The sequence below is a fragment of the Cyprinodon tularosa genome, unplaced genomic scaffold, assembly GCF_016077235.1.
Source record: "Cyprinodon tularosa strain WSP-4 unplaced genomic scaffold, ASM1607723v1 ctg51, whole genome shotgun sequence".
Lineage (NCBI taxonomy): Eukaryota > Metazoa > Chordata > Actinopteri > Cyprinodontiformes > Cyprinodontidae > Cyprinodon > Cyprinodon tularosa.
In genome coordinates this window covers 3420969-3433138 of record NW_024039241.1, presented here as the reverse complement: position 1 = coordinate 3433138, position 12170 = coordinate 3420969, and positions in this window count along the sequence as shown.

Sequence of the window (12170 nt, the reverse complement as noted above, 5' to 3'; positions counted from 1 at the left end):
TCTAGCTGTGTGGACAACGGCCACATGGCAGATATACAAGCAAAAAAAAAAAAAAGGCTGCACTGACTAATTGTAGCTGAAAATAGAACAGTTTCTTGGCTATTTTTAGCTATATATTTATAAACAACTAAAGAAAATGGTGTCTCATGATCAAACATAATGTGGCATTTCAATTGCACTACATTATTCACTTCTTGTGCATCCATTCATTACTTCACTATCTTTGTGATTCAAATGTTAGATCATGTATAAAAATAAGCATGATCATTGGATTTTACTTTGATGAATACAGTAAATAAAGCCAAACAGGATTGGTAAATGTTTTTGCGCTGCTTGTTTATATTATGCTTTAAGTAACTCTAGAAGGCTGCAAAGTTTTAATTTTAAAGTAGAAAATACAAAGCAACAGAAAGACCAAACAACAACTTTAAGAAAATAAAAATCTAAATAAAAATCAGAAGTAACTAAGTTTTCTGAATAAGGCAAAGTGATGCGAGACATTTAGGTTTGTAGAGCACTGAAGGGCAATTTAGGATGCTTGAAATTAATAAAAATATGTGAATGCAGATCTCTGATCATGTTTTGTATTTTCTTTGTTAAGTTGGATTAAATTGTAAAAAATAAAATAAAAATTTTGTGACTGTGGTAATGTGTAGTAGTGGTACAGAATGCAACACTAATTCAGCATATGTGATACAATGAATGTTGCAACATAAGATAATATGAAGTAGGATGTAGGGAGGATGTAGATTCTGAATGAGAATGGCCCCAGAATGGAGCCTTGATTAACCCATCTTCCACATCCTCTTACAATTTCCAAATGACACAAAGAAACACCAATTCACCAAGAAATCAGTCAGCTTAACAGAGGACTTTCCCATCAGTTAGGAAGTTATAATAAGGGAGAATAAGTAGAAATAAGAAATGACACACTGATATGACTGAACATTGTATTTACATTTTTCCATATTTTATGACACTTAATTATTCCTCTGAAAAGTTTATAGTACTCTATAACAAAAAGTTTATTAAATATGTGGTATTTGATAAACTTAACAGTTTGCATTCTTATACACTCCTTTAATACTTCCCTTGGCAATGTGACCTTCATTTCTCTTGTATTAGAAGATTATTACCACTTGCAGGCAAATTTTAAGTTTCTCACAGTATTTTTATTTTCACCTCAACATGAAATAGGAACAAGTTGAATCCTGTTAACATCATGGGAGAAGACGTGGAGGTGATGAAGATGTATAAACACCTTGGTGTTCACCTGAACAACAAGCTCGACTGGAGACACAACAGTGAAGCCATCTACAAGATGGGCAGGCTGTAGGTGGTTCTGCATTCACAGCAAGATACTGAATATCTTGTTTAAAGCCCCTGTCACACCATGACATTTTAGCCAGCTGTGCCTGACGAATGAAATATCTGGCAAAAACCCTGGCATACGTTGGATAAGTTATGGGTACATTTTGCATAAGTTAAGAGCACACTGAAACCCTTTGGCACACGTCGACGTACGGCAAGTACGACGTTTGCCAGTGGATGCCATAGATAAGTTACAGGTAAGTTAACTGATCACTGACATAAGTTAAGTGTAATTGACTACGGTAATAAATCGTGGTGTCTAGCTTATCCAAAGCCTAGGAGTAACTTGTGCATAGGTTGTGCATAACTTATGCGTAACTTGTCAAGAACTAATCTCCAACGCATATCAACATATTTGACGTGTACCAGATGAACGCTGAACGTGTTTCTAACTTACAGCTACTGTATAATGGCATATTGGCAGTGTTTGGGTATAAAAGGGGGTTCACAGGAGGAAACTGTCTGTTCTCCTCCAGACTTCATCACCATCATAGGGTGAGAGTGAAGGTGAGTGTGATGGATCCTCCCTGTGTTCACTCCAACAGCCAACAAACTTCGTAGCAGACATGATGCTGAATTGACTGCAACTGCAAGAGACAATAAACAGCAGGTAGTTTGATGCCCCCTCAGGACACTGGCTTGTGCATCATTCCATGGGAAATGATTCACATGTGCATGCATCCAGGAGTCCAGAGGTTACAGAATCACACTCAGAGCAAGAGCTAGTCCTGACAACCGTCATTTTGGCAGAGTGCAAAAGCACTGCAAAAGCCTGCTCGCTGACTCATATATGCCGTGAACTTGGCATACCCTCCCACTTTGCGTTACACGTTTGAAGTCTTCAAAACATTTTCCTGGAGTTGGATGAATTTAAAGTGTTCCCAAAAGTAAACACCCTGAAGTTAAAGTTGCTTTCCTAAATGCATTCATGACTTTGTCATCTTATGGTAGGAAAATGTGGCATCAAATCCCAAGAATCAAAGTTTAAGCGGCATTTTCTGTACTGACCCTCGCCCGAAGTTTTTTTGAGCATGTTTGTGTGCCTTAAATATTCTTGATCTTATATATGAGTATATTTCTGTAACGAATGTTGAAACTCTCAGTTTCAGAGGTTTGTACATTTCTTATTGCATATTTGAAAAGTTCTTTTCCAGTTAGACGGCTGTTCAGTGGAGCAGTGGGCAGCACTGCCGCCTTACAGCAAGAAGGACGGATTTGATTTCCAGCCAGGGGTCTTTCTGCATGGAGTTTGTATGTTCTCCCTGCGCATGCAAGGGTTTTCTCTGGGTACTCCAGCTTCCTCCCACAGTCCAAAATTGTTAGGTTTGATGGCTTCTCTAAATTCTCCTTAGGTGTGAGTGTGTGCATGAAGGATTGTTTGTCCTGTTTGTCTCTGTGTTGCCCTGCGAAAGACTAGCGACTTTTCCAGGGTGTACCCCGCCTCTTGCCAATAGACAACTGGAGATAGGCACCAGCACCCCTCATGACCCCAACAGGGGTTAAGCCTGACAGAAAATGTATATCAAATGCATAGACTATTGTTTCAATTTATTTGGTAACATTTATCAAAAGAAATCTGGCAGCTGTTACGTATGGGGTGCCACCAGGAAAATAAATCAAAATTAACTTCCACATACACATATTAGAATAAAGTCTCTGAAAAGCTCTCACATAAACTAGTGAAAACATTTACCTCTTATTTAATCTACTCAAAAGCTCTCATATAAAGTAGTGAGAGCTGTCCATATAAACTGGTGAAAAGGTTTACCTACATATACACTACTGAAAAGCTTTCATACACACTACTGAAAAGCATGATGGTTACCAACAGGGATTCCTCTCTCATGTAGTTTTACAATGTATGAATTTGTGCTGAAAGGCAGCTACGATGTTTGCATTTATGATTGATTAAAAACAACCTTATAGACTTCTAAATTTAGCCAAAAAGGCCAAAAACGCAAATAGCCTGAGGTATTTTGTTCTTTTTATGTGAGAAGCTAAAAGATTTTGTATAATCTTTAAGATTTGCAACATGAAAACAGATTTGTGGATGTTTCTGTTCTATTTTTTCACTTCCTTCTTAAGTTAGAAACTGTAAACACTTCCTCTCTCTATCAGTGATTTATTTTACCATACAGGAACGTCTATAGAAGCAATGTCACATAAGTGTCAACCCCATTCAATCCTATTACAACCACTTTCCTAATCACTGAGATTTCTGGATTATATTTCCCATGTCAACAGCGATTAAACTGGAAGAGCAATGGGATTGGCATGGCTTCCAGATGGGCTGACTCGACTGGAAGTGATCAGTGATAGTATAAGTATAGATTATATGGTTCACTGCTGGCTTGGGGTTTGCTGTACAAGCTGTTCTTGCCTCTCCAACTAATGCCACCAAAATGCATCCACTGAAAGAAGTAAACCAGATTCAAAGGACGTCTTCAAAGAGAATTATGTTTTTGTTCTGAACATGGAAAAATCTAGGGAAAATCTTGACCAGATGGCCTGGCCAAGATTATCCTGTAAACATGTCTTCCTATCCTCACTCTGCTACACTTGGCACAGCAGCACGTTTTATGAAGACGGTAAGGAGTAAACATTCCTCATCCGGCTGAGCAGGTTTCTCCAATGCTGCTCCAGTCCTGTGTGTGTGTTTGTTGCCGTGTACATATATGTGGTCTGGGAGGGGTTACTCAAACAAGCGTGGTTTGTCTTCTGACCCAGCCGCTTTGAAACACTCTGCACCACCCACACTTGTCTTGAGCTGTGTTCCCACATCTGTGCTGTGGCTCAAATATCACTCCTTCCCCCCACCAGCATCTGCTGCAGGCGGAGGATGTAGTTCTGCACAAACTCACAGATTATCTCATGTTTAACTCAACTGGAACACCAGCCTAACCCAAGGAGATAACCTCACCTCTTTAAATGATATCAGGACACTGAAAAAGGGGAACAGGACAGTTTGGTCCTGGAAGCCCTTTGATCCTGTTGGTGTTATCCTCTCTGTCTTTCAGAAACAGTGCAAGGACTGTCAGCGAGCAGAGGTATACTGGTGTGGTTGCCACAGCGAGCAAACTCTCTTTCCTTAAGCCCGCATCTGATTGGCTGAATCCTTCACTGAAGGAGGGGGACTCTGCCAATGAGAAACAATTGTTATTTTGTTGCCAGGCCAAGCTGTCCTGATACAGAGGTGATGTTTATGAGCAAAAGATCAATCACCTGGTTTGGAAAGTGGCTCATTTCTCACATAAGAGGGTTGCTAAGATGTAAATAAATTAATAAAAATCTAGTATTAGATGCGAATTTATTCTTTCAAAACATTGTACAGCAGCAGCTGAAAAATGACTGGATACAGCTGTATTTTAAAATATAATTTGAATGCTAAGAAAGTGCCTTTGGCTGCTCCGTAATACAATAAAAATACTCTAATAATGATATTTATAAAATATTAATGGTATATATGATTTAGAGTTTTATTGTTATATCTCTGTTTACTTTTGCTCATATTTGATTTTGAAAAAATATTATTATATGATTATTAAATAATTGAATATTCAGACCTTTTATGATTCTGGTGCTCTTAAACTTCTTTAAAAAGATTATTTCACTGTATTTTTTGCTATCGGCAGCAGCAAACCTTGATTGATTTAAACAATCTATCACGATAAGCTGATCATCAATACAAAATTCTGAAATTTTGATTTAATAGTAAATATAAAACCATTTAACTATGAGACACTTTAACACATTCTGTGGAATGTAAATTATGGGCACTGAATACATTTCAATGTATTTTGTATGGTTTTAAAGGATTATAAGGAAGGTTTCAAATGTTAAAATCTGAAAATCTGGCATCCAGTTGCATCCAGCCTTTTATAGCCTGAAAACCATAAATTAAATTACGTTACCTTAGTTTTACAGAGTTTTTTTTTTTTTTTAGAAGAAATTAGTGGGGGGGGAAAAAACATAATGAAGACCGATGGGCGGATCAGGGAGATATGAGGTTGTGTTGGGTAATGACACAACATCCCAACCCTTAAATACTGTACAGGCTCTATTCATTAGGAAGACTGTGGCCCAACCACAACCCTTTAAAGACCTGAATATGCAAAGAGGGGCTTAATCAAAGAAACATCTCCTGATGGAGATCCCATTCAGCCCTGAAATACAGTCCTATTTAATAAAGTTGATTTTCATTAAAGCAACATTTCTGTACTAAAATATTTTTTTTGTAAACCTGTTAATTGTTCTAGTATGTTTTCATTGGCTTTAATCAGAAAAATAATTGCTTTAAACACAAATAAAGCTTTAAAACATCAGTCTCTTTAAGCAATTCTGTATATTATTTTTCAATTTGTGAACTGTGTTGCTATAATAAATGAAATATTCAACAATAACCCAAATTACACCTGTGTCAGCAGGTGCCTGAATTTGAAAGTCGTAGGCTGCTGCTCTGGGTCCCCCAAATTAACCCTGTTATTGGATGTTAACTGAACAATATATGCTAAAATTCTAACTTAATTATGTTTTCTAATGTTCTAATTCATAATTATGAACTAATTTGTGTTTGTCTATCACAGCAAATCCCAACTGAAACTCCTGGTTGTAACCACATGTGACATTTCGGGTTGCAAATATATCGAGCTTTGTAAGGATCTGTTTCCCCAACAAGCAACTTTGACAAGTCCTGTGTGGAGTGTTAGTCTGTTTAAAGTTAATCCGAGATTTAGAGAACCTATTACCTTTTTACATACCTAAAAGTTTGATTAGACTAGATTAAGAAATAAAATACCGAAGTGTTAATGAAATCCTTGCATAAATGTACTTTTCTAATATTGCTACAATTTCCTTTAGAGTATTTATCTTCACTGCTCCTCCTGTGCCCTCAGGGAAAGAAAAAAACGAATGTATTTTTCCTTTATGCAAATGATTGTTGATGTTTTTGTACCTTGTTCAGCAACCTTTGCATCAGTGCTCAAAATAAAACTATACAAGGGGATTTTTGTATTGACCCTGTGCAAAATAAACTACCTGCCCTTATCAATTTTAAACTAAGTTATAGATTTTTCTCTTTTTTAGCTGAAGATTACTGTTATCATTCAGGTCAAAAGACATTTAAGCGGTGATTCAGGCCAGAATATGACAGAATAACAAGCTGTGAATTTTGGCTTATGCTTCTTTTTTTTTCCAAGTTACTTTATTATGTGTGAGTTATTTAAACAAACAGATCCTCCCAGTTTTTAATAAAGAGTTTTCTCTCAGTGTTTTAAGGGCGTTTCAAGCTATAGGGATTTAACTTTGCAGGGTTGAACAACAAATATCTCACAGCTTCCTTTAAAAGTTTATTTTTTGTCAGTGTATATTTAGCTTTTAATATGCCACTCATATAACTTGGGTGTGAGCAGGAAAGCCTTTCTTGTATGTAAAAACCATAATGTTTTTGATTGAGCTAAGTCCTAGTGAGCTTTGTTTCTTTTTTCCTCGTTTCCAGGATGATATTTCTCCTTCTGTCTGTCTTTTTTCAGTTGAAATGTACCTTGCTGTTTTTACTCACTATCTCACTGATCTGATTTTGGTTCTTCCTCCAAGCTGGGGTCCTCTACCAGAGGCCTGGGAGCTTGAGGGTTCTGCGCAGTATCTTTGCTAGAACTGCACCCTTCTGGACCATGACTGGGTCAGGAAAGCTGAGAACAATTAACATGCATGAGGATCTGCCTGCGAGAATGACACGTGGTTGGGTTATTTTCTCAGGATTTATTTAAGCACATTTTAAAGCACCCACTTCAGTGGGAGGGTTTCTTTTCGAAATAGAGCAACTCCTTTCCTACATTGTTGAGTCAAATTAAACCAGTTTTCTACAGTAGGATGAGACCAGCGGAATACCTCTGATCTTCTGCTGGTATACATTATGAAAAAAAGCAACTTTGGTGACACCACCCAGCAGAATTTTGGGTCCTAAGGGGAGGAGTGTGTGTTTTTGATTGTGTGGATGTTTGTGGTGATGGCTCAGCTCGGATCGGCGCCACATTTGGCCTCACGGCTGGAGCGCCAGATGTGCTTTGTCTTTCTTTGTGAAGGACAGCTCAACAAACTCATTGCAGGCTGAACAACAAGGAACTCTGCAACAGAAATGACGTGGAGGGAAAACTGCTACAGGGATCTGAAACATGAGACTTTCACCCTCCACCCCTTCCTACTCCAACACTACCCTGGAAAATTTATCATAAAACAGAAGTCTTGTAGTTTAAGACTTCATAAACACTTTTCAGTTGGTGATTTTACTCTTTTTTTCTTTTCTTTCATTTAATACTTTCTTATATTGGTATACTCTGATTGCTTTCCCCCAATTGTCAGAATCCTTCTTTGCTCTGTTTTCACACAAAGAAAACTAGCTCCAAAACCAACAGAAAGATAATACATCTACAGCCCTGATCTATTTCAAAACTCCTCTCATATGATTTTACCGATATATGCTGTAGAGATATTTTTTTTCAGCAGGGTCCAGGAAGCCGGTCAGAGTTGAAAAGATGGATGAAGCCAAATAATAATAATTAATAGACCTTTATTGATCTCACATTGGAGAAATGCAACTCTGCATTTAACCCATGCACTTGGGAGCAGTGGGCTTCCAACAGGGGTTAAGGGTCTTGCTCAGAAAGCCAGAGTGGCAGTGGATTTTGAACTCACAACCTCAGGATTCCATGCTACATGTCCTAACCACTAGGCCACCAAGCCCGAGGATGATTCAATACAGGATGATTGTAAGAGAAAAGCTCCTTGACAGGCTGGGTGGTGTTTCATCCTGCAGTAGATAAACATGAAGACAGAGCTGCACTGAAATGCTTTAAACTGCAGGTAGGGAGTATCATACCTCCTTGGTTTAACTGAGGTCCGGTCGTTAACTAATCATTTGTTTCAGGGGTGTTGGAGCAGGACACTGGCACTCGAGAGCCAACATTACCTACCCCTGGTTTAAACCAAAGCTTATGTTAAAATGGTTGAGTCAAAGTCTGAACCTCAAATCAAACTGAAATTCAGATGTGAGAATTAAAAAATGATCATTACAGGTACTAGTTATTTATCTGATTGAGCTTAAACTGTTTAGCAAAGTAATGTGGAAAAAAATTCACTGTATGGATAAGCAAAGCTGTACCAGATTTACCCCAATCACTCTACATGGTACCATTTCATGGGTCGTTTAATAACAGGCTACAAAGTAGAAACTATTGTTTTAGGGGTTTTTTCCATGGTGCTGATGATTGGATAATGAGAGTGATTTTATGCTTTAAAAACCAGAAGTATGTCTGCTTCTGTCATTGGTCTTTGCACGATGGAAAAAGGAGCAGCGACAGGAAGCAGATGGAAAAGTGTTGTAGCTGAGATGAGTGGGGAGCCTTTGGCTCAGTGCAGAGGTTAGCGTAGTCAACTGTTGGTTCGTTCTTATTGGCTAATATGCTAGATATTTTTTATGTCCATTTGACCGCACTATTGCAATCAATCCCTTCTGCTTTTCTTTCTCTTCTCATTTTAAAGACGTTCCTATGCTCCACTTATCTGCAACAAACTTCCAGAAAACCGTAAAAATGCGGAAAGCCTGAGTTCCTTTAAATCAAGACTAAAAACCCATTTGTTTAGAATTGCCTTCGACTGCCTTTTTCCTACTTGCTTTGATTCTGTTTTATTTTCCTATATTTTAATCATGTAAAGCACTTTGAATTGTCTTTGTACTGAATTGTGCTATACAAATAAATTTGCCTTCCCTTGCTTTACCCAAGTACACACAAATACCCACTCACAGACACAACCAGCAGCCCCTGCTATGCCCCTGTATGACCCCCTCTCCTAACCCTCCCCTCCAACCCTATCCTCCTGTTCGTTCATAGTTTTCAGAGCTAACCACCAAACTTATGGAAATGAGCCAAGACGCTTGCATACGTACTTGTGAAATGTGCCATATACTTTTACACTCTTTTCAATCATCGCGGTCCGAATGGTAAAAATGCAACAAAAGACACTAAGATGCTTCTTTCTTCTACATCTACAAACAGATGAAGCTTTGATTTGAACAAATTTTTGTTGAGGTTAGAATATTCCCAATTTGCAAAGTACTTATGAATTGTTAAAGTCTAAAGAGGATTTAATTTAACGCTGGATTGGAAGCCTTGAATCAGATGACTTCCTTTGCACTGCAAACAGCTGCATCATGTCCATTGTTAGTTATTATTGTTTGTGTTTATAGTCTCCATTAAAACCACCAGCGCAGCAATGGGAGTCCCATTTGTAAAATGAGGATTGTGTGTCCCATTATGGGACACACAATCCTCATTTTACAAATTCCAAAGTTTGTTTAATGAATCAGGAAAATAACCATTTAAAAACTACATTTTGTTACATTAATTTTTGTTGTGTGATCTGTAATATTTTCATAAAATATTAAAAAGCAAAAACAGAAGCAATCTTTAAGACAAAGTAAAGAGCTTAGTCCAAATTAATTGTTTAATTATTGCAACTTTGTAAAAGTATCCAACATTTTTGATTTAGACAAAAACTGGAGAGCTTATTTGTTAGGTCTTTATCATTTCGAAGATTAACATAAAATAATCAAAATAAAACACAAAAGATAAAATATTCTGACTAAAATAGAAACTACTTATGAATTTAGGAAACTTTCTGGTCTAAATATGTGTGTTACAATGATCAGATTAGATCTACTTAATTGGATTTTTCTATTAAATTCAATATTTTCAGTTCGGTCTCCTCAAATCATTTGAGTTCAAGTCATCAACTTTTACAGTGAACAGAACATCAATTCTTTTTTTTTTTTTTTCCACTTTTAAACAGCAAGAGCTTAGATTCCTTTGTTGTCAGAAGCTTTATTTTACTGACAGTCAGGCTGCAGGCTTTAGCTGAGCGGTGTAATGAATTTGGCCATCAAGCTGTGCTGTGTCATACCGATGGGTCACTGGGGAGTCCTCCATCACTTAAAGCTCTACTGATCTCGTTGTGCAGCTGTCTTACACATTGTGCAGTGTTCAATGGACATCGAGTGCATTAACCAGCCTGGATGTGGAACTTCAGTGGGGACACGTCCTCTACATCCGGACTGCGCAGCGGCTGGCCGGTTTTCTTTGTTTTCTCTGTAAACACTGTGTACATTTAAGACCTGTTGTTGCAGGATGGTGCTGTTTACTGAAGTCAAGGCCCCTGCTGTAAATCAGACTGAGGAATGTTGTTGGAGTTCAACACGCTGCTCATTTAATGAAGTGTAGATGTTAAAAATCCTAAAAGATATTCATTTGATTGCAGAGACATGATGTTAAAACTATACATTTTCTTCAATATCAATCTTTTACATCCTGTCCACATGATGACCAGAGTTGCATCTTTGTTAAAAGCAATTAAAAAAAAAAAAAAAATATATATATATATATATATATATATATATATATATATATATATATATATATATATATATATATATATTTGTTAGGTCTTTATCAAACGAATGCAGCCATCACCACTGAAGCCTAAAGGCACTGAAATATGACAAAATGAATAACTATACAGAGGAAAAAACACTGGGAATGCACAGACTACTTGTGTGAGGTAAACACAGGAACATGGCAGCCAAGCAGTGCAGGTTAAAAGAGATATGGAGCTAAGATTGTTTAAAAAAAGAAGTAGTCTACATGAGCACAAAAGGCACCTTTAAATTATTTCACGCAGAAAAATATAATTTTTGCTCTCCGAAAACTTTGATCCATGAAGAAAACTACCTTGCAGAAACACCTAAGCTTGTCTTTGTGAGAAGATTTTAAATGATAATTCAAAGAGCCTGTTTTTGTTTGTTAGTTTTTTTTTTTTTTTACAGAAAAGAGATTAATAATTTCATGTTAAAAAAATGGCTTTTTTAATTTCTTAAAACATCTCACAGATACAGATAATTTTTTGTCACCTAAAAGGGGTTTTATCTTGTGTATATTTGGCTGTTTGATCACATTTGTGGATGTTTTAAACTTTCTCCATCATGGCTACTTCCTATAAATTAGTACATTTAAACACGTGGCTTCTCTTAAAGCTATTTTCTCTTCTATTTTCCATTTGTAAAACTAGCAAGGCAAAATGAGTCTGTTGCTTTTCATGTAGCATATAAATGCATATTAGCATCAGAGAAATTTTGTACATCAACAATATTGAACAAAATGAATCTGACAATAATATGCATTTTTATGCTGATGATACAATTATTTTTTGCTTTGTGTCATCTCTTTGTTGTTGCACAATATTCCTTTATTAATATTAAATTATTCCTTAATGCTGACAAGACAAAGTTAATGTTGTTTTCAAATCATAAGAATGTGCCTCAAACTCTGGAGGGCGATGTCATTGAAGTGGTACATGTATATAAATGCCTTAGGATTGTAATTGATGACTCCAATACCTTCAAACCTTTTATTGATAAACTTGCGAATAAATGAAAATTAAATTGGGGTTCTTCTTTCATAATAAGACATGTTCTTCATCTCTGCCACGTTTTTAGATCATGGTGACCTTTTTTTACAAGAATGCTGCTTCCTCACGTCTTCAAATGTTAGACTCTGTTTACCATGCTTCATTGAGGTTCATCACAAACTGCAAAGCCATGACACATCACTGTGACCTGTACTCTCGGGTGGCATGGCCTTCCCTCTCTACAATGAGGCAGTATCATTGATACACCTTTTATTTGCAGGGCCCTTTATGGATAACTGCCCTCTTACATATGTACCTTACTTATACAGAAAAGCACGGCCACT